Source organism: Pinus tabuliformis, chromosome 9, assembly GCF_031772625.1.
Source record: "Pinus tabuliformis cultivar Carrire ecotype Pingquan chromosome 9, CPIR1, whole genome shotgun sequence".
Classification (NCBI taxonomy): domain Eukaryota; kingdom Viridiplantae; phylum Streptophyta; class Pinopsida; order Pinales; family Pinaceae; genus Pinus; species Pinus tabuliformis.
The window spans coordinates 1,911,818,034-1,911,844,789 of NC_142307.1; the positions used below are offsets into that span (position 1 = coordinate 1,911,818,034).

Below are 26,756 nucleotides of genomic sequence, written 5' to 3' on the forward strand. Positions count from 1 at the left end.
GGACCTAACAACTTGATACTATATCCTTCCTCATGGTTTTGATAGTATTTCCACCCTTACCAATCACCCCTACAACTTTATTGTTTGGGCATAGTACTCAAATATAAAACTCTTCAGAACTTCTCTTAGTAATAGGATTCCCCATTTTGTAAAGAATAGGAAGAGAAGCGTTACTAAGAGGCCATGTAGATTATATATCCTAAGAAAATGCTTCCCAATGTCTTGCAATGCAGATGGTATAACATAAGGACACACTTCACAGTGCCTTGCTATACAAGACATATATTATGTTCGAAATCATACCCCTTGATTTTACCTTCAAAGTAAGCGAAAATAATTCGTTTCATTACGATTGTTTTTTGGGTCAATATCCTCCAGGTTACAAAAATAAAGTTGATGACATTGTAGGGTATCATCTCATAAGGATCATCACTACTTAATGTGGTGATGGTTGAAAAAATGGGATAAAGAATAAAACCCAAACCCCCATAAGACATCCCAAAATGTTGATTTTTTTGGTTTCTACGGGAGGTATTCCCTAGCTACACAATTTAAAAGAAAGAAAAAAATAATTTATAAATCAAAAGAAAGAAAATTTAATTTAATTTGCAAAGGAACATAACTCTTAAGCACCCTAACATCACTTTAAAATACACTTGAATTTCTCATTTACTCACACATTCATTTATCACTCACATATTTCTCTCTCTCACACATACACACATATGGAAGTAATCTGAGGAAGAGGTTGGAGTTTCTAAGAAGTTACATTTTCCTAATGTAATTACTTAATAATGTTATGGAGTGTGCTAAATTAATATCATATATCATTGGAAGTAATTACAATTACAAAAAATTGTGCTTGTCTAATTAGAACTAGAAAATCAACATGGTATCAAAGCTTTGGTGGAGAAAGGCTTTGACAAAGTGTTAATTTTTTTGGGTTGTTACAATATTTATTGATCCAAGAGGGTCATTCTAAAACCCAGTATGAGGGGATGTGTAAGAAATTTTGTCTACCCATTCCCTTTAAAATAGAAATAAAAATTATGTTCTAAATTGAAAAATAATGTTGGCTACAATTAAAAAAAATGAATATGTTGTAAAGTAATTAGAAGTAAAAAAAATGTGTGTTTAAATCTTATACTTTTCAAAAATATTTCAACAAGAGATTTAAATAAATTATTTGAAGATCTATATTAACTAATTTATGTCGATATCAACTATATATATATATATATATATATATATATATATATATATATATATATATATATATATATATATATATATATATATAATTGTTAAAATAAAATATTTTAATGGTATATATACATAAATATATTGAAAGTGAGTTATCAATAAAATATTTTAATACGAATTAATATTGACATATACTTAACAATACATTAATAATAAAAAAACCATTTTAATTTGGATGCACATATAATGTACAATATTTTAATGACAATTATGTATATATTATAGATCATTTAAAAAAATTTATGTATATATCATGAAACAATTATCGTTTTTATGGCTAAAACGTTTATTTGGTCTTATATATATTTTATTTAGAATTTAAACAATAAAAAATAACAATGTATTTTTCATTCTAAAGAAGTTTGCATGGAAAAAATTTGATCCCTCTAGCCTCATGTTAGATCGTACTTAAGATGGATCTATGCTGGTGTATAACACATTTACATTTACTCCTACCTAAATATATGAAAAGAGCTACATAAATTACAGTGGGAAGTAATCAATAGTAAATATGTTTCATTATCGAAATATAAAGAAAGTACCACATATTTACTTTAGTTCTACCTAAATTTATGAATTGCATAAAATATGGAGGAATTATTTAACAAAGTCAAATACTATGTGGGTGGATTATAACCTAATTCCAATGGAGTTAAATAAACAATTTATTGCGAGGAGATATTTAACCTCATAGCACCAAGGAGTAAATGGTTAGAGAATATATGTGGGGTAAATAATGACATAGATCCACTAGTTTTCATAAAATATTAACCTAGGATATTTAAAGGGCATCCAAGAGGATTCTCCTAGTATCATGCATAAACTCAACAAGAGTGATTTGTGTTCGAGAGGGAGAAATTTGATAGACATATATAACCGTACCATATTACCAAAATAGATTTTAGTTAAGAGGGAGAAGACAGATAGGGAGAGTGGAAGGATGCAGCCTATTGGAGATCCAAATGGTCTCTGATGATGATGGGGATGAGGAGGATCCTAAGGATGTGTGTTCAAGTCCTTTTGTACTTGTAGAGAATCCTTTAGACCATCAAAGGCCCATTGATCTAGTGCACTCACTTACGGTCATTCCAAAATCCAAGAAGAGGTTGGCATGGCTTCGAAGTACATGGAAAGATAAAAAATGGTATGCATATCCCCATGACACTTTCAGGGAAAGAAAATGTACTAAGAACTACTCAGGATATGCAAGACTAATGAGTTGCATAATTTATTTTGAGCCATCCAACTACAAGGAGGTAGCAAGACAACAAGTTTGGAAGGATTCCATGACGGAGGAATACCACTCCAACATGAAGAATGATGTGTGCTAAATTCTATCGAGACCTAAGGGGAAGTCATTGGTGACTTCCAAGTGGATATAATAAATCGAATATGTGATAAATGGAAGCATATAGAAGTACAAAGAAATATTCACGGCGAGAGGTTTGTTATGTCCCTATAATACTAGTGATTCCCCCATTACTATTGTCATTGTAGTCTTTATTGTTATTTTTGTGCCCATATTGTCCCCATATTATTATTATTGTGCCCCATAGAAGCCCACTATTATTATTTTTGTGCCCTTGTATTATTATTTTTATGTCAGCTTTGATTATATTCTGATCCGTTAGACTCCTATATTTAGAAAGGAGGGTTTTGTCATTTATATCATTCAAGAATTGTTCATTTGTGTAATGTAAAGGAGGCTTCCCCCTCGAAGAGGCTAATTTCTAAGGCATTGATCTATCTTTTCTATCTTTTTGTGAGTTGGTTTCATAACATTTGGTGTCAGAGCTTTGAATTCTAGGGTTTCGCTGCTCCAAATAGGTCATCGTGGCATTTTCTCTATAATGTTTTTCTGCGACATTTTAGAATCTAACAAATAAATCTGTTTGACCTAATATATCTATGAACCTCGGGTCAGAATTTAAGATCTTTTCTCACTATATTTTCAGAGCTATGATCCAAGGAAGTTTGGTTTTTTGTAGGATCCAGAATTATATCCAAAACAGGTGACCTGAGGAAAATCGTCATAACATGTTTTCTGAGAATCATATTGAAATTTACTAACAAGTTACAGAAAGAAGACGGAATTTAGTTCTACTTGTATCTGTTTCACGTCCTAAGGTTGACACAGTGACACGTGGCACTTCATACAAGTTTGCTCTACTGAACAAGTATATAATCAAGTCATCGTGGGAGATTTGGAATAACTCTTCCTTGGAGAATCCAATATTGATCAGACTTGTGGTGTTAGAAAGAGGACTCAACGTTCTATGATAGGACACAATTTCAAACCTTGGAGATCATAAATTACAGAGATATAGAAGATTCAATATTGAGCACCTAAAAAGACAAAAAAGGTGTGTAGTTTTTTTTTAATTTTCCATAAGTTTGGTTTGAAAAATTAGTTTGAAGGAATTCAAAGGGCATAGTGAAGCATTATTATCATTAATTGATTCCCCTAAGAAAGAAAATGGAAACACCTAGTAAGCAACCTGAAATCTCGAGCATGACTCATGAAGAAGATGAAGAAATGCAACATGATATATCAAAATTACAAGACCAACTGCAACAAATTTCACTCTCACAAAAAGTAATAAAAGCTAAGATGGATGTTTTAAATAAAGGCATCGAAGCTAAGATGAATGACATGGAAGATAATATGAATGGAATGGAAGACAATATGGATGGTTTAAAGAAATGCGTGAAAGCTAAGATATATGGTATGAAAGACAACATTGAAGATTGAAAGAAAGACATGGAAAGTTGGAAAGAAGGTTTGACAAAGTTGCTACAAGAAAGGCTTCCTAATAGCGAAAAGGTAGTAGAGGAAACTCATAACGAGAAGAAAAAAAAATGTTAGTCATGATTCGAAGAATGCCAACATTGAATATTTGAAGAAAGACATGGAAGGTTTGAAGGAAGGTTTGACAAATTTGCTACAAGAAAAGGTAGTTGAGGAAACACATAATGAGAACAAAAGAAATGTTAATCATGATTTCATAGACTTTAACATTGGAACAATGACCCACCACATTCCAAAGATCGATATGATGAATTTTGATGGCAAGGATCTTGTAACATGGATACTACAAATGGAACAATATTTCGATCTTCATAATGCTCAAAACACACAAAAGGTACGGATTGCAACTTTATATTTGGAACCAAATCAATATGTATGGTATTGATGGCTTTTTTGTCGTAAACAAATTGTCACTTGGGAAATTTTTACGGAAGAAATGATAACACATTATTAGGATACAAAAATCAACACCTTTTTTAACCAATTGATAAATCTCAAACGAAACGGATCAATGATGGAGCACATTCAAGACTTCCAAAAATTGAATATAAGGGTAAAAGATATTCCAAAGGAGCATAGGATTGAAGTGTTCATAGGGAATTTAATGTATAACATCCAACATGAGGTTCACCTTCCGGAACCTGATTCATTAGAGAAGGAGTTCAGGTAGGCAAGAAAAATGTAAAACAAAATTATGGAAATAAGGAAGCCTACCACTCAACTATAAAGATGGAAGTGTTATTTCTCCTAGCCTTCCATAGCCTACAATATTGACACCACAAAAATTGGAAGAGAAAAGAGGAAAATGGTTTTGTTACAGTTGTGATAGAAAATACACTAAAGGTCATAATTGTGCTGAGAAGAAATTATTTTACTTAGATTGTGAAGAGGAGAAAGAAAAGGAACAAGAAACATCAAAAGAAGAGAATATACACCAGGAACAAACCCTAGAGAAAGAAGAAATGAATCCAACCATATCTTCTAATGAATTGGTTAGAATTACCACTCCTCAAAATATTAAGATAGAAGGACATATCAATAAGAAAAAGGTAACAGTGTTGATTGATTTGGGCAGTACCCATAATTTTATTCATTGTAAGATAGCCAAGGAATTGAATTGCTTCTTATATGCAGCACGAGAGTGTCAAGTGATGGTTGCAAGTGGAGGAACCATAAATTTATCTAGAAAGTGCCATAATATCAAGCTATCCATGGTAGAATATGTATTGAATAGCCCAATGCTTTCCATTCCAATCAGTGGTGCTGATGTTGTACTAGGAGTCCAATGGCTACAATCCTTCGGTACAATAGCTTTTAATTTTCAAGAAGGTTTCATGAAGTTTTGTTTGGAAGGAAAGGAAGTTGAATTAAGGGGTATCAAAGGGAAACCGAGAAAGATAATAAATGCTAATGGAATGAAAAAGCTTCTAAAGAAAGAACAACAAGGCATAATTGCATAATTATGTTCACTAGAGGTTCCCACATCGAAATCATCTATTTCTCCCAATCTCCAAAATGTCTTGGACAATCATTACAAGGTATTTGAGACTCCCAAAGTCAACCACCTCTTGATAGAAATTTGGTTTAAAAGCGATGTGTAAGGCATAAACCAAAAAGTCTATGGTCTATAAAAAATAGACAAATTATTTAATTAACCATATGGAAAAGGTACATGTAACCAATGTTTAGAGAAAAACAAAAATATATTTAAATTGTTGAAGAAGTGACAATTTAAAGATGTAGAGGAGTTATTTCAGACAAACAATGCAATAAACTAATCTTTGTAATAAATTATAAATTCATAGGGGATTTCAGACAGGTTGATACTCAACCTTATCTTACCTAGATTTCTTCATTCAATAGTAAATATATGCAAGAATTTACAATATGAAATGAAATAACAACGAATAACAGACAAGAACACAACTACATTGAGGTAAATTCAAACTCCTTTCATTAAAATCAGAGAACTTCAAATGAATATAATTCTTCTTGATAGCTTATCCCAAGGGTTCAACCTGTGTTTTGATCTTAAACTGAGATTTCTTTTTGGATGACACAAAGTGTAGCTCATCCATATTTATCATTTTCCTAATATACTCTAATGAAAAAATCCTTATGGGAACAAACTTAGGCAATTTATATGGAGGCAATTCACATCCATACACTCTGATCTCGGTGTAGTTTTGATATAGGTACCAGTCACCTGTCTTTGTCTGTTCATTGAGATGTAGAATTCTCTTAATCTCAGGTCCAATTCTAGGTTCAACATCACTATTAAGTAGGAAAGAAACTCTGTATAAAAATTTATCCATATAATCACTGAATGTGAATTCATTGGTATTCTTCCTTACCAAGGAAGTCCAATGAATCACACATTGTGAATTTCCCTATTAATCTAGATTCTGTAGTTGAAATTGCAATGTGTCTTCTTGATGAAATAGGAACAAGTAAACTAAGACTGAAGCATGCCTGAAAACACCTTCAGTGGAAAATTTAAGAAATTGTTCATGGACAAACCCTGCCAATAATTCACTATAATAAAAAATAACTTAAGGATTTTCTCTTGCTGAAAACACTGAAAGAAAAACGCTAATTTCTTCATCAACCCATTGATCGATTTGATAGCCCAACAAACAAGAAACTATAGAAATAATTTGTTTTGTCATTTTTGGAAACATTGAGGATGGGTAAGGTGGGTTTGTTTTTGGCAATTGGACACTTTCAGGCATAAATGTCTCAAAAATTTTGCCTCTGTGGGGAATGTCGGGTTTTGGTAGAGTTCCGTGAGGGAGCCTACAGAGAAGGGGTGTAGAGAGGCTGAATTTTGGATTTGGAGCATTTGACATATGGATTCAGGGGTAATTGTGAATAGGATGTCATTGTTCTAGGCAACAATAGCTCTTTGACTAGGTATGTACCTGAAATGGCACCATGAGACAAATTCTGGGAAATGATGGGTTTGTGGAAAAATGAATTGAGGTAGGAAGGAGTCCCACAAACTCAATCTGTCACTAAGATCAAAAAAAAATTGTTTTAACCAATTATGGAGTTTGTAAAGATCAAAATCACAATTGGTTTAAGATATTTTATAATGTTGATCTACTAAGGGTTGGTGATTTAGGTCAATTACAGGGGGTAGCATAGGATTTTCCACTAGGGCTTTAGTTTTACCCTTTGAAGACATTTTTAAAACAAATGAAATAGAATATTGTAATTACCCAGGAGTTGGTTGGTTGAAAACTGTTTGGCTTGATTCTTGGTTGCAGTAGTAGGCTCAATCACTCAGCATCGTAGAAAAGTAGAGAAAAGGATAGTTGAACGGGGTTTTATTTTATTTTATGGGTGAGAGCATTTACCGTTGAAAAATGTCCATTAATGGAGCGGGTTCATAAATTTTGGCAATGATTGTATTCTTGGAATATATAATTAACGTAATATAATAGTTGGAATAGGAACATGACACTTGGAAAAGGAGGATTGGATTGGCGAGAACAATATTGATAGTTATTATTTAGGCGGGAATGAGGGAAGGTGGATTTCAAAGGGGAGGTTAAGCAGTAAATAGTTTAGGCGGAGGGGGGACTGAAATGTTGGGTGTGGAGCCTGATTATCTTCTTTATTCAGAGGTATCACCGTGTTGGACCCCAGTTCATAATGGGGTGGCAACACCACCCATTTTTTAATTACCCTCAGGGGGGTCCATGGGTGGCGAAAGAGATTTTATGAGCCCCCCTGGCTAGGGTTCGGGGGTAGTGCTCCCAAAGCTAAAAATATATGTAAAATTTCCTTGTAAAATATTGCAATCTCATAGTCAATCTGAGTCGTTCATTACGCAAATGATCTGACAGTAGAAGTTATGTTTAATTTATGGATTTTTCCCTAGAGAGAAACACTTCACTATATATAAGGGAATTGTATTGTGGCTGGATAGGTGTGTATTCATTCTGAGAGATAAAGAGAGAGGAGATTGTGTAAGAGTGAAGAGGAAAATACAGTGGATTTGTTGTAGACTGTCTTTCTTCATTTTTTTGGATAATGTAAAGGAAGGACTAGTTGTTTCTTTGATGACATAGTCCAAATTCGGTGAACCACGTATATCTATGTATCTCTTGTTTTATGTGTTTTTTGTGTTTATGTTTCTGCGATAATTTTGTGTTCCATTTCTCTGTAATATATAATTTTCTAACACGAAATCGATCGGAAAGTGACACATACAGAAAGCGAAGCAAAGGAGGTCTGAAGTTGGTGACGTCCATCGATCTTGGTGGAATAGATCATGGCGCTTTATTGTAGCGTGATTGATATCACATACGAAAAAAAGTCATATCAACCAAAACTTTATTAACAATTAACTAATCATGATTGAATTTGTGATTTAAACTAATTTTTTTTTAATTTATTTAATATCTAATGTGACATTTGAGCTAGCTCGCACATTTTGATTTTTCTAAGGGTTTTCATCACTCTTTATTTATTTTTTCTTTTGAATATATATCTATTTTTTTCTTTAAATACCCTTTTCATTTTTTTTATTTTCTTTATATATATATATATATATTTTCTTTTTCTTTTTCATTTCCTTTTATTTTATGTTTTTGACAATAAAAGTAAAATGCTTAATACTGTTTTTTTTGCTTAAGCAAGTGTCAGTCCTTCTATTTCATTAAGCCAAAATTAGTTTACAATATTTACACACGTCCTTCCAACACCGAAGAAACAGGAGATAGATAAAAAGCTGACTCCCAAAGGTTAAAAATCCATCCTTACAAGGAAAACCTCATAACTCTAGGACAACAAACCCTATTTATATCCTGAGTTTGGAGGGAAAAGAAAACCCTTGGAATCTTTTGCATCCCGACCCCACAAAAATCCCCCATAATCTGCATTGTCCATCTCCGCACCCAGTTCGACGACCAAGGAGTAGATCATCCCGCAAAGTTGACTGGTGTATAACGTTCCCACCCCACAAAACAACTCGAACGAACTTAACCGTTGATCCCCGCTGCGAGATCCCACGGATGCAAATGATTTCGCATCAACCAAGATGACCGAACGATTGTGTGTGATGGAGTACGGTATACGAAACCACCTCCCTTCCCCGTGTTGAATGCCGAGTGGGATCGCTCTGAAATCACAGAAACTAGTTTTCATTTGAGGGTGGTGTGATCAGCCAAAAACCGCCCAAGAAGCGGTTTTACTTCCCGGAGCCTAAAGTTCTGTGTAAACCTACTGCTGGAAACTTTGTAGTCCTGTTCCACATTCATTTTGCCTTCACCTAAACCTGGAACACCCCTGATTGACCATCCGATAACCATCTAATAGTAAGTGATGTCCATTCCACTTATCCCTGGATTTTCCGCAACCAACAGTGGTCTGTCCACCCCCCAAAAATAGCTAGCCTGAAACCTTAGACACATACAGAGGAGAAATGCTTCGAGATCATGTCCGTGGCTTTGTTTTTAAACATGACCCTATCTTCTTCCGCTTGCTTGAAACAAAGAGCTCTCAGTCTACTCTGTCTCAGCTCTTGCCGCTCCATCGAGACCCTGTCTTCGGTGCAGCTAACACCTTGATTGGCAAGAAGATTCACCAGCTTATTGGCCTGTCTTCGAACATGGTAAAAACTAACAGTGTGAAGACCTTGGAGATGACCCTGAATTCTTTGGAAAACTCGGATGAGTTTCCAGTTTTTGGAGACTTTCTCCGGAGCTGTTCCACTACTAATTCTTTTTACCGAGTTGATGGTAAATTCAGAGTCTGCTTCTATTATTACATTCTGGCAGTTGTTTTGACTCAGCAATTCTGAGCAATGCTCCAAAGCCATTAGCTCCGCCATATTATTGGTGGTTGTTCCTAAGTGACAGTGGAAGATGCAGATGATACTTCCCTCATCATCCCTTAAGACTCCTCCATACCCAGCGATTCCTAGGTTTCCTTTTGAAGCCCCGTCAATGTTGTACTTCAAATATCCTTCTGGGGGAGGATGCCAGAAATCCTTCTCCTTGTCCTTTGAGATAACCTTTCTATCTATGCCTTGAAGAGTGAGTCCCTACATACCCAGCTGCCTGAGAATTTTTATGTCTATATCTAAGGGAGGATTTTTAGGGTTGTTGCACCCAGAGGAACTGGTGGGCTCCAGTATTGCAGCAATGATGTCGCAACTCCTGGGACTCCCTTCTTTACTTTTATCAACCCAGTAGTTCGTAACAAACTTGGAAGCGACAGTGCTATATGCACAAGTACTAGCTCTTACTGCAGGCTGTCACTTGATCAACTGGCACAAGTTCACTAGGAGCTTAAGCCAACTTCTATGAGTTCTTAGAAGAAGCTTTTAACTGTGATGGATGAAAGCTAACTCAAAAGAGGCTAATCTACTTGCAAAAAGAAGCTAAAAGCTGAAATGAAATGCAAACCCTAGCAAACCCTAGTTTTACCGACTAACCCTACTGGTGCAAGAAAAGAGATGAAAGTTGTTGAAATGGATGCCATTGACTCTTGGAAAGGTAAAATGCATGTGACTAAGCTACTTCTAAAGGAAAATATGGAAAAATCATCTTTTTGTATTTTTGAGTAATCTTGCAGAATTATTATGCATGTGCTTTAATTGTTTTTTACTGTGCAGAGGTTGATTGGCGAAATGAAATGGAGTGGGCACTTGCAGGAGGTTGGGAAGGTGAGAAGAGGGCCTAAGGGGTCCCTAGCACCCTTCCAGAGAGTTTCATAGTGATCAAATCTCAAAAAACTGCCCACGTGAGCTTCTACAGGAAGTCTGCAGGGGTTCTACAGGATGTTCTACAGGAAGTTCTACAGGAAGAGCCGAAAGAGGATTTTAGAGGGTTGATGGAGGAAAGATAGTGGGAAAGTGGAAATGGAGGATGGATGAGGATGTGAAGGGGTCTAGGACCTGGTAAATGAAGCTAAGGAGTGATGAAGGTGGTTGGATTTGTTCAAGGATGGAGGGAGCAATGTTGCACAAGAATGTAGAAATTAGGGAAAATTGGAAAAGTGTGGCAAATGAAGGGAAGGGATCTTGGATTAGGAGTTGGAGCAGATTGTATGATGGAGGAAGGATAGGCAAGGATGTATTACAGGTGCTCTACACACTATTTTCGAAAATTGATCGAACAAAGACTAGAAAAACTAGAGATCTATCTATTTTGACCTAATCTGACCTAAAAACCAGAAACATGATGAACAAAAGTTTATAGATAGGAAATCATGCAAGATAATTACAGAAATTAAGAAAGAATAGATCTAAACATGCAAGTACAACTGGTATCAACTTTTCTAACTAAAAAAAATCTAACACTAGCAATTGCACGGAGAGGCAAAAACAGTGTTTTTGTGGCAGCAAGTATGCCTTAGTCTCAGCTCATAGTCCCAAGGAGGGAGAGATGAGATCAAGGATTGCTTGATGGCCTTTTTGTAGCTCTTTTTTGTTACCAAACTTTCAAATCAACTTGAAATATGAAAATTTATCTTAATCATCAAAAACAACCTAAGTAACAAAGCAAGATCTTAACCTAAATAACAGAAATTATTCTATGAATGCAACGAAGACACATAAAAATACACAAAGGAGGTACTGGGCACTTGGGTTAGGCCCAACCCCAAGAGCTACAACCTCCTAAGAAATATTAGAGCTGGTGCAAAGCTGGATTCATATTTATTTATCAAGAAATAATAGTTACATCCCAAAAACTGTCTACAAGAAAAAGCTCGAAAATGTGCTGATACAGAGCTGCACTAAAGTGCGAAAATAGACTAACAAAATGACTAACCTACTGACTAAAATCTAAATAACATCTGAATAATATCTTATTAACCAAACTGAGGCCCTAAGCCTTCTTATTTATACAAATTGAGGACCTCAAAAATCCTCCTAAACTTTAGGAACTCGGCTGCCAAAACTTGCAGTTAACAGCAACTTTACTAGCCCTGCTCGGCTGCCCTTGTGATCATCGATGTGGTGGCCCTTGAACTCTGAGCTTCTGGTGGAGAATTTGAGGTAAGGGATCATAAATGAAGGGGACACCTTCCTACAAATCCTCTCCCTTGTTCTTCCACAAATTTGGCTGCCAAGTGCTCATTAAACCTTTGATTTTGTCTCAAAATTGACCAAAAATCTGCATACAACACACATTAGACTTTTTGGCATAATGACTAACCCAATTCACTCTATTAGCATAAATATAATAAAAAACATGCAATAAGCTAATGAGAATGGTGGATTAAGTCGAATTAGGAGGCTAAATGAGCCCATATAATTACCCATTTATGGGGCTCATCAACACCTCCTACTGAAAGTGTTGCTCATCCTCTGAGCAACTAATCTATCTCTTCATCTTTGATGGCCCTGTGGCCTCCCTATCATCCTAAACTTCTAATGTGGTCTACTCATGTGTGCCACAAAATTCTGCCTTCTTTTCCATGTCCTTCCACTGCTCCTCCTATTCTGCTTTTTTGAATTCTCGTGCTTTTCCTGGCCTTTAAATACATGGAGGTCTGCCTTTTTCTTTTTCCTTTTTGTTTTGTAGGTGTGCTTAATGCAGGAAGCACAGCTAGTGCTTCCCTTGCCAACATTGTAGGGGATTTCTCTTTTTGATGTTCTTTTCCTTCCCTTCCTGTAGAAATCTCTATGCCCCCTGTTTCTGCTTGTGTCCGTGATATCTCAGGGTGTGTCTCTTCTTCCTTTTTTTCCTCTTATTTTGTCTTCTCTGCCTCTATTAGCTTTTCTTCCTCAAGCTCTGTTTTGGTTTTCTTCTCATCTTGTTTAGTTTCTGCCTTCTCTGCTTTAGTATTTTTCTTTTCTATTCTGGGTCTTCCTTCTCATCTTCTGTTTTGATTTCCTCCTCTATTTCAAGTTCTTCTTTCTCCATTTTGGTCTTTTCCTCTTTTTCTATTTCCTCCTCATCTTCCCCTGCCATATTTCTAAAAATCTCCCTATCATGATGTGTAGTGACTGCTGGAAATGTTCAGGTGAGGAGGGAGGAAACAAACTTTCAAAACCGGAAATAGAGAAATGGCTAAGGTTTGTCTTTCTGGAATCAGGAATTTCTCATGTTCTTCTTTTTCACAACATCAATTTGAAATTTTTTCTTCAAACTATTTCCAACTTGAATTTTCTTCTCAGTTTTTGAGAAAAATCAATACTTTTGACAAAACAGAGAATATTTATAACATAATGTTTTTTCTTCAGAGAGTGGACAGTCTTGCAAATTTGGTTTTTCACAGGTTGGCTTCTATGGTTGCATCCCTTTTTTCAGAAGAATGTGAGAAAGAAAAAGGCAGATTTTGGATGCAGAGTAAAAAAATGGAGAGACTCTATAGAACTCAGAGAAGGAAAAAAAACACAGGTAGACTTTTAAGCTTCACTTTCCTTTCTTTCAACCCAATATTGTGTTTTTAATCCTCCACCTTATATAAATATATCATATGCAAAGCAGTTTCCTGGGCCTACCTCTTTTCAAGATTGAATTTTGAAAAAAATCTCAAATTTTCTGGCTGCAAAGCTGCTCTCTGCCCTTCCTGTAGAAATCTTCCTGTAGACAGTGTTCCTGTATAATGAAACTATGCTTTCTGTAGAGTCCGATAGGTGGGAGATTTTCAAAAAAAAAGCAAAAATCTGGTGGAGGATGACTGGTTAGCTGCTCTGGAAGTGGTAGATGCGTACTCCAGTCAAGAACGTCATGAAGGCACAGTGAACAAAGATTGGTGAATGCGTTAACTGAGCTATCTTTTAACTGCTAGCGTGATTCGTGGTGAGGAGATGAGGTGGCTGGATGTACGTTGGCCCCATGCAGACTACAGTTCTGTTATGAAACTATATGCTACTTGCTCGTAATCATTTCCATCAATTATGTTGGAGTTTAAACAACCACCACTACCTATTTTCAATTTTCTTCCCAAGATGGCTGAGCACACATGCCAATTGCACCCACTAAGCACTGTTTGAACTAAACGAGGCGTTGTCTGAACTGGATGAGGGTGGCCAGTTAGCTAGCCACTGATCTTGTTTAATCAAAACCATCTCACTGTCCATGAAGTTCTTAAATTACATTCATGCAACAAAGGAACAGGTTTAGTCACGTACTTGGAAGTCGAATGTGTTTGTTGTGAGGTGTTGTGGCCTTTCCTTCTGCTGCATGCCTTTGTTTCTATGGATGCATGCTAGTTTGGTTGCTAATACGTGGCTATTTTTCTTGTGTAGGTATCCTCTAGCTGGATCTAAGCTGCAGGATTTTGTTTCAATGTTCAGATTTGCACCCTCATGTTGCTGATGCTGGATTTTTGCAGGACAACGACTTGTTTCGTCCATATCTCCCAAACAATAGATCAGATTGACTTGAAACTTTCTGGGCATGTTTCTATCATCATTATGCACCTCCCATAGCAACATTGTGGTCAATGGATGCATAGAGTTCGAGAAAAACTAAAAATGGCTGAAGGTGATAGAGGTCAATCTCTCGGAAACCGTGCACTAGAATTGGCTGAAATTGCTTGGGCAGGTTACTATCACCCATATACATCTTCCCATGAAACAGGTTTTGAAATGGATGCATGGTTATGGAGAAAATGCAAAAATGGCTGAAGGTGATGGAGGTTGATTTCTTGGAAACCGTGCATAGGAATTCACTGAAATTGCTTGGGCATGTTGCCATCATCCCTATACAACTCCCCATAAAACAATTTTTTAAATGGACGCATGGTTTTCAAGTTAGGGAGAAAACAAATTTCTACTCTATGTATTTTCGTATCAGAGCATTCTGCAGTTTTTGAAAAAAATGATCTTGGGTTGTAATGCAGACTTCGAATCAATGGAAGAGGAGTTTGAAGACTACAGGGGGATTTATAAACCCTTTATGAAGCTTCCCTATTCCTCAAACTGATTTTGAACTCCATTTCTAGCTCTCTGTAATTTCTACAGGAACTTCCTATAAAAAACACAGTTTTCAGAAAAGAATCATAGTGAGGCAGAAAGAATGTCAAGGATGATGGAGAAGGGTGACATATGGTGATGGATGGAAACAGGGATGTTTATAGGCCTCATAGATAGATTCTCAACCTTCAGGTCCTCCTCTGAGATCGATTTTGACTTGTCTGTAGGTTCTATAGGATCTTCCTGTAGAAGACACACAACTTCCTGTAGAAGGTGAAATCTTAGCCCGAATGAAACCAAATATTAGGAAACGGTAGTGGTCATGGAGGAATGGATTGTGAGGGATGCTTGTAGCCTGGTGCTAACCTATGTCTTTTTCTTGTGCGATCCTCCTAACCTGCAATGTCCTTCTTGCAACCTGCAATTTATTCACCAGAAATTAGGTCTATTTTTCTTTTTCTCTTCGTTTTTTTTTTGGAAAACAACTAGGGTGCCTCAAGGAGGTTTTCACCCTAATTGCCTACCATGGGTGCCTCCAAGGGAGGTTTTCACCCAGAGATCTTATTCCCTTTTTCTTTTCTCTTCTTTCTAACCCATTGACCGCCTCATGGAGGTTTTTAATCAATGAGCCAATTTGGGGCACCTCCAAGGAGGTTTTCACCTTAGATTTTTATTTTTTCTCTTATTTTTCATTTTTTCTTTTTCTTTTTTCTTTTTTTTTTTCTACCCTACCCTGCTTGAAAAACAAAATCATTTTCAAGTATAAGAATACTTCCAATGGAGCCATGTGCACATCGAGATGATAGATAAAATGATGTGGAGGCTTCAAATGCATGCTTTGACAAGTATCCAGATTTCAGAGACCAGATGATTTGACTTTGAAGGGATCAAGAATAGCTGAGGAAGAGAGTACTACCGCAACTTAGTGACTGTCTGGAACCATATCTCAATATAGCTCTGATATCCTTGGTCCTTTTGATGATCTGAATCATTCTTCATGTCACCTTCTACGATGACCTTCTCATCTTCCTCTTTTTGTTGATTTTTCTCTTGGATACATTGAGGATTTGATGGTAACCATGAGGAAGCTCTCTTGATCTCTGATTTTGATGTCTTCTCTTCATTAAGTGTAGCCCATTATTATTTGCTCTTCTCTTTTGCATCTTCTTCTGCTGGATGTGGTCCTTCAATGATATCAATATAATCTCTTTCTTGCAATACTCTTCCTGAGCTATAGTGAATATCATTGAGCTCAAAAGGAGTTGTTTGGAAATGTTGTGCCTTAGCATTGTAATTAAGTTGAGCTACTCCAATGTGCGGGTTTGGAAATGGTGGTACAGGTAGTTGAGTGGGGGTGTATATTTGAGATGGATGTGGATGGGGTTGTGGTTGGGTAGGTGGTTTCCCACTATATACTTGCTGAGCCTGCCTGTTATTTGGGTTCGAGTTCGGTTGAGCAGGCATTTGGGGCTGCCTTGGTGGAGCAGGAGGCAATGGTTGCAATTGAGCAGGCAGTGGAGGAAAAGGAGCGGGAGGATTGTTGTACTACGGCCTCTACCCTTCATGAGATGCATTCCACTGAGGCTGTGGCTGAGCGTAGGGGTGAAATGGATGAGAAGCTAGTTTGCATAATATGGAGATGTGAAGGACCAAGGAGGAGGTGTGGACCATGAAGGTTGAGTAGGGGGGCCCCAAGAAGGCATGGAAGTGGCTTGATAGGGGTTGTAATAGGTCTGGGATGTCCCTTGCATTCCCTGCTGGTAAGGTATGGGTCCATGTAGCCTCTTTTGGTTTATACAATAGAGTGGTTCAATGGCTCCTTTGTCCCTCTGATATGCAGCTTTGATTTCAGGCAAGGAAGGGCACTGATTCGTAGGATGGTCTCCTTCACAGACAAAACACACTTCTATGGAGTGCAATGGACATTCGTTCCTAGGATGCTTTCTAGTGCACCTAGGAAAAAAGATGGCGAAAGCCCTCTCAGCTTCCTCTTGCTTCCTTTGGATCCACATGGTATCCATTTGCATGGCAAGAAACTGCCTCATCTCGCTCTTAAAATCTTCCCACATGTTTCCAATTTCACCTTCAATGGATGAGTTGGAAGAAAAGGAACTGCTCCCAACATTTCTGTTTTCAGCCATTTTCTCCAGAGGAATGTTTTCTTCTTCTTCTCCCCTAGAGGTTCTTCAAAATATTTATTGTTGTCCACCTAAGGGTTCTTCTTAATCATAGCCATTGAAGAAGAGAGAAGGTTGGCTATGTTAAGTAGTGGGGGTGTTGTGCAAACATTTTTCTAACTTATCTCTACTCCTATAAGGCATGAAAGGAAATCTTTTTGGTTGATTTTTCTTTTTTTCTATGCTTGTACCTACAAAATTGAAATAGATTGAACTGCAACTAACTAAAATCTATCCTGCTGAAATGAAAATGTAGAATTGAAATGAAAGAAGAAAAGGACTATTCTATTTTGCTGAAATGAAATTGCAGAATTGGAATGAAAGCAGGAAATGCTAATCTACGCTTGCTAAAATGAGATTGCGGAATTGAAATGAAAGCAGAAAATGCTAATCTATGCTTGCTGAAACGAAATTGCGGAATTGAAATGAAAGCAGGAAATAGCTAATCTACACTTACTGGAATGAAATTGTGGAATTAAAATGAAATAAACTACTTAACAGAATGTTGCAGAAAAAATAGAAAAAACCAGTAATCACAAAGTACTCTCGCGCTTCCCCGGCAATGGCGCCAAAAAGATTGTGGGGTCTAGTATTATAGCAATGATGTTGCAACTCGTGGGACTCCCTTCTTTACTTTTATCAACTCGGTAGTTCGTAACAAACTTGGAAGCGACAGTGCTATATGCACAAGTACTAGCTCTTACTGCAGGCTGTCACTTGATCAGCTGGCACAAGTTCGCTAGGAGCTTAAGCCAACTTCTATGAGTTCTTAGAAGAATATTTTAACTGTGATGGATGAAAGCTAACTCAAAAGAGGCTAATCTACTTGCAGAAAGAAGCTGAAAGCTGAAAGGAAATGCAAACCCTAGCAAACCCTAGTTTTACCGACTAACCCTACTGGTGCAAGAAAAGAGATGAAAGCTGCTGAAATGGATTCCATTGACTCTTGGAAAGGTAAAATGCATGTGACTAAGCTACTTCTGAAGGAAAATATGGAAAAAGCATCTTTTTGTATTTTTGAGTAATCTTGCAGAATTATTATGCATGTGCTTTAATTGTTTTTGATTGTGCAGAGGTTGATTGGCGAAATGCAATGGAGTGGGCACTTGCAGGAGGTTGGGAAGGTGAGAAGAGGGCCTAAGGGGTCCCTAGCACCCTTCCATAGAGTTTCATATCGATCAAATCTTGAAAAACTACCCACGTGAGCTTCTACAGGAAGTCTGCAAGGGTTCTACAGGATGTTCTACAGGAAGAGCCAAAAGAGGATTTTAGAGGGTTGATGGAGGAAAGACGGTGGGAAAGTGGAAATGGAGGATGGATGAGGATGTGAAGGGGTCTAGGACCTGGTAAATGAAGCTAAGGAGTGATGAAGGTGGTTGGATTTGTTCAAGGATGGAGGGAGCAATGTTGCACAAGAATGTAGAAATTAGGGCAAATTGGAAAAGTGTGGCAAATGAAGGGAAGAGATCTTGGATTAGGAGTTGGAGTAGGTTGTATGATGGAGGAAGGATAGGTAGGGTTGTATTACAGGTGCTATGCACAACGTTTTCTAAAACTAATCGAACAAAGACTAGAAAAACCAGAGATCTATCTATTTTGACCTAATTTGACCTAAAAACCAGAAAAATGATGAAAAGAAGTTTATAGACAGGAAATCATGCAAGATAACTATGGAAACTAAGCAAGAACAGATCTAAACATGTAAGTACAACTGGTATCAACTTTTCTAACTAAAAAATCTAACACTAGCAATTGCATGGAGAGGCAAAAATAGTGTTTTTGTGGCAGCAAGTATGCCTTAGTCTCAGCTCATGGTCCAAGGAGGGAGAGATGAGATCAAGGATTGCTTGATGGCCTTTTTGTAGCTCTTTTCTATTACCAAACTTTCAAATCAACCAGAAGTATGAAAACCTATCTTAATCATCAAAAAAAACCTAAGTAACAAAGCTAGATCTTAACCTAAATAACAGAAATTATTCTATGAATGCAGCAAAGACACATAAAAGTACACAAAGGAGGTACTGGGAACTTGGGTTGGGCCCAACCCCAAGAGCTACAGCCTCCTAAGAAAGATTAAAGCTGGTGAAAAGCCGGATTCATCTTTATTGATCAAGAAATAATAGTTACATCCCAAAAACTGTCTACAAGAAAAAGCTCAAAAATGTCCTGATACAGAGCTGCACTAAAGTGTGAAAATAGATTAACAAAATGACTAACCTACTAACTAAAATATAGCTAACATCTGAATAATATCTGACTAACCAAACTGATACCCTAAGCCTTCTTATTTATACAAATTGAGGACCCCAACAGTCCTCCTAAACTTTAGGAACTCGACTGACAAAACTTGTAGTTACCAGCAACTTTACTAGCCCTGCTCGGTTGCCCTTGTGATCATCGATGTGGTGGCCCTTGAACTCCGAGCTGCTGGTGGAGAATTCGAGGTATGGGCTCATAAATGAAGGGGACACCTTCCTACAAATCCTCTCCCTTGTTCTTCCATGAATTTGGCTGCCAAGTGCTCATTAAACCTTTGATTTTGTCTCAAAATTGACCAAAAATCTGCATACAACACACATTAGACTTTTTGGCATAATGACTAACCCAATTCACTCTATTAGCATAAATATAATAAAAAACATGCAGTAAACTAATGAGAATGGTGGATTAAGTCAAATTAGGAGGCTAAATGAGCCCATATAATTACCCATTTTTGGGGCTCATCAGGAACTCACTGTCTCCTTCAACTATTTTAGGATCAGCTCCAGCGGTCGTTGTGGAGGATTCTTTTCATCCTTAAATATCTTTTTGTTCCTTTCTTTCCAAACATTCCATATGATGAAGCTTAGTGTTAGGGCCCAAGCTGAATTGAGAAACTCATGATTTGAAAATTTTCTCCTCCAATTATTGTGGGTATTACTGATACTCCCTCTATCCCTGTCGGTTTGCTGAAAGATAGTGGCAAATATGTCCCATAACCATGAGGTAAATATGTAGCTATTGAGTATATGCTCAATTTTTTCCTCTTAAGCTTCACAGAGCTGGCATCTTGAAGGCCCCATAACCCCCCTTTTCCTAATATTATCCCAAGTTAAGATTTTCTTGTGGTGCACCAACCACATGAAGAGTTTGATTTTCATCCACCCTTGGTGCCTCCATAGATTCTGCAATTTTTTGTCTTGAATCTGGGGGTCCCTCACTTGGAGAATACCTTTAGCCTCCTTAATATTGAAGGTTCCCTCTTTATTATTGCCCCATATTAGTTGGTCATGCCCCCCTGATACTAAGATCTTCCTTTGTTCCACCATTTTCATGAGTTCCTCTACTTTTGTATTCAGGGGATTGTTATTTCTGCATTCAATGTGTCTCCAGATTCTCCATTTTTCTGCATGATGAGTATGATCACAGTAGTCGTTTACCTTAATTAATTCTTGGGTATCTGTCTACTACTTAAGGTCAAGGAAGCTCTCTTTTAACAGAATAGGTTCTTGTTGCCACTTGTCTTCCCAGAAAAGACCTAGATCTCCTTCTCTGATTTCCCAGAAACTGTTTTCTTGAACTACACTTCTATTCTCCCAGGCTTTGTTCCAGATATGCAAGCTCTTTATTATTCTTGACATTCTTATGAGATCACTATTATGCCATCAACTAGCATATTTTTCTTTCCATATGTTTGCCCATTGTCCCTTTGGACTCTAAACCCAACGCGACCAAAGTTTGGCCCCTAAAATGTTGCTAAGAATTTCCTAATCTTCCAAGCCTAGCCCTCCATGGTTTTTGTGTTTACAAGTTTTCTCCCAAGACACTAAGGCCCATTTTTTCCTATCCTCCTCCTTTCCCCAAAGAAAGTTTCTTTGGATATCTCTGAATTGCTGTAAGACTCCTTTTGGAATTGGGAGAGCTGATAGCATAAATATAGGGATTGCTTGTAGAACTGCTTTGGTAAGCACCAACCTGCCAGCAAGATTTAAAGAACTGTTGGTCCATTTACTGACCTTATCCTGCATCTTATTGATCAATGGTTCCCAAATGCTCTTGAGCATTGGTTTAGCAGTGAGAGGGACCCCTAAATATTTAGATGGTAGAAAATCCCTTTGAAAACCTAGAATTCTGGAAATATTTTTCTGAACAACAATATTGGTATTGAAGAAAAAGATTTTGGATTTGGAGAGACTAACTTCCATACCTAAAGCCAAGTCAAAGAGATTCAGGATTTTTTTGTAGGCTGAAGCTTCTTTGATTGTAGCAATTCCCTGTAACATGGTGTCATCTACAGATTGTTGGTGAGTCAGGGCCTACCCATTATCAGTTAGTTACAGGCCCTTGATCTTTCCTATAACTTTGGCATGTTTGATAGACTGTCCTAGTCCTTCCATCATGAGGATGAAGAGAAAGGGAGAGAGCGGGTCTCCCTGTCTGAGACCTCTTGAAGGATTGAAAATCTTAGAGGGAGAGCCATTTACCAAAATTGAAAAGCTGGGAGAAGTCACCAGAGCCATAACCCATCTGACCCAGTTATGATCAAATCCAAAAGCAATAAGAATTCTTTTTATATAGAGCTAGTTCACTTTATCATAAGCTTTGGCTATATCCAATTGCATAATCATGCCCGCCTGCTTCTTGCTTGATAAAGAGTGAACCACCTCTTGAGCTTTAATGATGTTGTCAAGAATTTGTCTGCCTTCAACATAACTGGATTGTTCCCCTGAAACCAGAACAGGGAGCAGAGGTTTGAGTTTGTTGGCCACTACCTTAGATATTATCTTGTATACCACATTGCATAAAGTTATGGGTCTATACTTCTCTGGTATTTGAGCGTTATCCTGTTTAGGTATCAGGGTGATGAAGGAGGTATTGAGCACTCTGAGAATGGTTCTATTCACCCTGGAATCCTCCACAACCTGCAAAATATCATGTTTAACTATATTCCATCAAGCTTTAAAAAAATCAACATTGAAGCCATCCGGGCCTGGTGCTTTTCCATTCTACATATCTTTGAGGACTTCACTGATCTCTACTTCTATTACTGGCCTGTTAAGGTTGAAATTATCCTCTCTGGATACTAGCTTCGATATATGACAGGTTACCTCCCTGATGAAATGTTCTCTATCTAAACTGTTCTCCTGCATTATGCCTTGGAAGTGTTGGACTAACGCCGCTTCTATGGCCTCATGGGAATTCTAAAGCTCTCCCTCCTCATTCTTTATCAAAGAGATTCTATTGTAAGCTCTATTGGCAATGACAGATTTGTGGAAAAAAATTGTGTTACGTTCTCCTTCTTTTAGCCATTGAACTCTGGACTTTTGTCTCCAAAAAATTTCCTCCTGTTTACATAGATTTTCCCAATCTTGATGATGCTTATCAACTTGCTCACTTTTGATTTTATCAAAGCTTCCATGATCAGAGCTTGGTTGAGAACATGTGTTTTGTTTTCAATGGATTTTTTTCCTCAAAAATATTACCAAAATCCTTCTTGTTCCACTCTTTGAGCCGGAGCTTGATGTGCTTCAGTCTTTTATGAAGTAGGAACATGCTTAACCCCCTGCATCTACAAATCTTCTGACCACCATTTTTCAATATTGCTTATGAAATCTAGGTGGGTCAGCCAGATGTTTTCAAATCTGAAAGGTCTGTTCCTAGGAATACCAATGCCCTTGATCTCCAATTGAATCGACCAGTGATCTGAGCCTCCAAATGGAAGAATTCTCGCTATAACTTCCTAATCTATTAGCATAAGGTCCTCTGAGATAGTAAATATGTCTAACTTGGATGCTACGTGGGCTTCTCCTCCTCTTTTATTGTTCTAGGTAAAGAGGCCCTTATTCATATCTGTATCTACTAGTTTCATATTATTTATAAAGGTTTGAAATTGTATGGAGTCTTTGCTAAGAGTTCTAGTTCCCCCCTTTTTCTCTGAAAGCGACTGGATGATGTTGAAGTCCCCTCCCATGATCCAGGGAATTCCTGTGTATCTCTCCCTAAGGTCCACAAGAGAATTTAGGAACCTGAGTTTGTCATCCATTTTTTGAGGGCCATACACATTCGTGACTAGATAGGTATTCCTCTCTCCTATAGGTTGAATAACTACTGATAAATAATTCCTTGATGCCTCCGCATCTATTATGTCAATTTTAAGGGGATTCCAAAGGGTGAGAATGCCCCTTGCTGTGTGCTCTGCTTTGACTTCTAAAAACTCAAATCTACTGAGCCATTTGCTATGGATTTGTCTTAATTTCTGAATGGAACACTTCATTTCTTGGATGAAGATAATATCTGGCATTGCTTGTTTCATTCTATTACTAAGAAATCTTTGCTTTCTTTTACTTCGTAGACCCCTAATATTCCAAGATGTGAACTTCATAATTAAAGATTTGTGAAGGAATAACTGGCTAGGTCTTTCATCTTACTTGAGTCTATCATTAGCTTTCCACACTCCATCAAGAGTTCATTCTGCTTTTTTCTACCTCTTTTTTTTCTTGGGTTTCTAGTAGCTAGACCAAGAGTTGTTTTCATCATTTTCACACCTCTGTTGTCCTGCTTGTCAATGTTTTTCCCCTTCTCCAGACCTTTGGCCTGAGTTTTCCATAAGAATAGTTGTTGTATTCTGTTGAGATCTTCTTGAGGCAATGAGTCTACCCCTCCCATGGTTCCCTGAAACAAGAACCCTTCTAGATCTAGGTGTTTTTTATCAAGAATTTCCTGAAGTTCATGATCCTCCTGCTCCATTTCACTCTGGGTCATTTCCTAATCCATCTCCAGTTCTGTGTCACTGATCATGGTTGCTTTCTGAAACTCAATATCCTCCATTTGTTTGCCCTTTTCTTCTACCTCCTTTTCCTCAAGACTTCCTTCCATTACTGGATCTTCTTTTGTGGTCTCTTCTTCTTCTTCCAGGATGTGGAATTTTTTCTGTCTGACCTGTTGCCCTTCATTTTGATGTACCTTTGTCCCTCTCTTACCGCTTTTTCCTCTATTAATCACTTTGTGAAATCTTTCCGCGTCCTTCATTGTGCTAGCTTTTCTTTTGTTTACTACTTTACTAAGAGCGCAGTCTCTGATTAGATGCCCATGTTCATGACATCTAGGACATCTGAATGGAATATGCTCATAGTCTATAGTTTGTATCCATTCTTCATCATAAACTTCCAGTATCAGCTCATTTGGAAGAGCTCCTAATAGGTCCATTTCCACACAGATCCTAGCAAAGGACATATATTTTCCTCTTCTGGTAGCTTCGTAAGCTTTGACAAAACGTCCTAATTTATTGCCTATGGCAGCTAATGATTCATTTTGCCAAAAAATGCTTAATATTGTTACAACAAGTTGGAAATTGCAATTGATGGATGTGAAAACCACTTTCCTCAATGGAGTTATTGAGGAAGAAGTGTGCATAGATCCACCTCAGGGCTTTGAGGTATATGAGAAGGAGTATCATGTCTGTAGACTAAAGAAAGGTTTGTATGGACTCAAGTAAGCACTCAGGTTTGGTATTCTCAAATTGATGGATACGTGATGAGTCTTAGTTTCATTAGGAGTGATGTTAATCCCAATCCTTTCTACAAGGTTGTTAAAAGTGAGGGTTTGATCTTGATATTATATGTTGATGACTTGTTTTTTATGGGAGAATATGTACTTTCCCACATGAAAGAGGGAACAATAAAAGGTAGGAGGATTTGCCTCCATGATAAAGGAAATAGTCATGATTACCACACGAAGACTTGCTTCAATGTCAAAGATAGTTGACCTCTGAGTTCAAGATGAAGGATATAAGTTTGATGCATTACTTCCTTAGTTAGGGTAAGTATATTATTATGATCCTTAAGAGATTTGGGATGATGGACTGCAAGTCCATGGCCACTCCCATGGTGACGAATCTGAAGAAGTGGAGAGTCTCTGAATTAGATTTAGTGGATATCTCTATGTATCAATAGGAAGAGAACATGAAGACATTGCTTCAATTTTGGTTCTTCTATGATATCATGGATGAGCATGAAGCAGACATCTATCGCACTCAACACTACAGAGGCTAAGTATATTGCATCTAATTTAGTGAGTTGTCAAGCAATGCCACTTCAGAAGCTACTCATAGGATTATTTGACAAGGTGGTTGAGATGACTGTGATATATTATGACAATCAAAGTTGGGAGAATCTTTCAAAAAATCTAGATTCCCATGAAATTTTAAAGCACATTGAGATCAAGTATGACTACATATGAGACATGGTACAGAACGAAGTAGTGAGGCTCTAATACATTTCTACTATGAGCAGTTCATTAACATTATTACAAGAAAATTGTCCCGAATGAACTTTTTATACTTTAGGGACAAGCATGGAGTTGTCAAGAATGCCTCCCTAGATGAGATGGTTTTAACACAGAAAAATCATACACAAATTTGTACAGTTTAGATGATGCCCAAAGTTGTCTAGTAGATCATACAAGTGAAGATTTTCTAGCTAAAAGCATCATAAAATACAAAAATCAACGTCTTCAAAAGGTTTCATTTATAAAATTTACATGCATGGCTCATTTAAAGGCCAAAATTAGCAACCATGCAGTTGTCTCTTCGGTAACTACACAGTCAAACAAAACTCCAAGTCGTAGCCTACAACCACTTAACACACCCGAAAGATGGGATTCTCTGACATGTAATGGTCAAGGGCATCCGATTTTGAGGTCAACTTGGAGATATGTAACCCCCAAGGGATCCTATTTTCCTACTCATAGTTCATTTTCTCATTAATGAACCAAGAGAGGAAAGATGAATTCCAAATTATATATAAACATGCCATTAGAAGACCAATAACAAGAAGAAGTAGAGCGTTGTTAGGCTAGCAAAATTTCTCCTCAACAATCTAGCATACTAGTGCGAAAAGGATTTCACCATTGAGATAATATTAATACTTTTTTGAGAGAGAGAAGAAGCTCACAAAGAGATTAAGGAAAGGATCCTCTGTTTTGAGTATTTGTTATGATTATTGCTCAAATTATTCCCTCTAAGTGTTTTAGTATTCAACTATTGTATCTCTTCCAAATTCAACAGTCAATAAAGGGAGCACTTTTCCATTACTTTGTTGACATGTTTGCTTAATAAAAAATTGTTTATGTGTTTATTGCTTAGTTTTTAGTTCATGTTTATGTATGCATTGTTTCAACCATTTTCAATGCTCTATTTACTCATGTTTGTCCACTGACAACAACTAATTATCTATGTTTTCTTTGTAGGGAACAACCAACTACAAACAATGTGTCTTTGGTAACCCATAGAAAAAAACATACCATAGAGGGAGTGTTGATGTTGTAGCATTATGGAAGACATTCTCCCTAGGTCAAGGTTATTGATTGGGTGCCATGTAATGTGGCTAGAAAGAATGGCCCGGATAACATCAGGGCCCATATTTCTCCCCTAGTCAGAAGGTTCTAACCATATTATGAAGGATTACTTGGCTAGCGGGTAAAGTGAGTGCCTCAAAGCATCAGGCCAATATTTTTACCCTTCCAGTGCTATGTGATGACAAGGGGGAATGGTAAATGGATCCATGGTTTCACCATTTGTCAGGAAAAATTTACCTAGTTCCAAGTGATGTCTTGGTTAGTTGGTGACCAAGGACTAGTTTTATTTTTT

General features: G+C 37.2%; 1 pseudogene; it reads right to left on the minus strand.

Annotated features, from left to right (window-relative positions):
• Positions 1 to 269: 269 nt before the first annotated feature.
• Positions 270 to 26,756, minus strand: part of LOC149156579 (putative F-box/kelch-repeat protein At4g39290) — a 56,901-nt pseudogene continuing 30,414 nt past the window's right edge.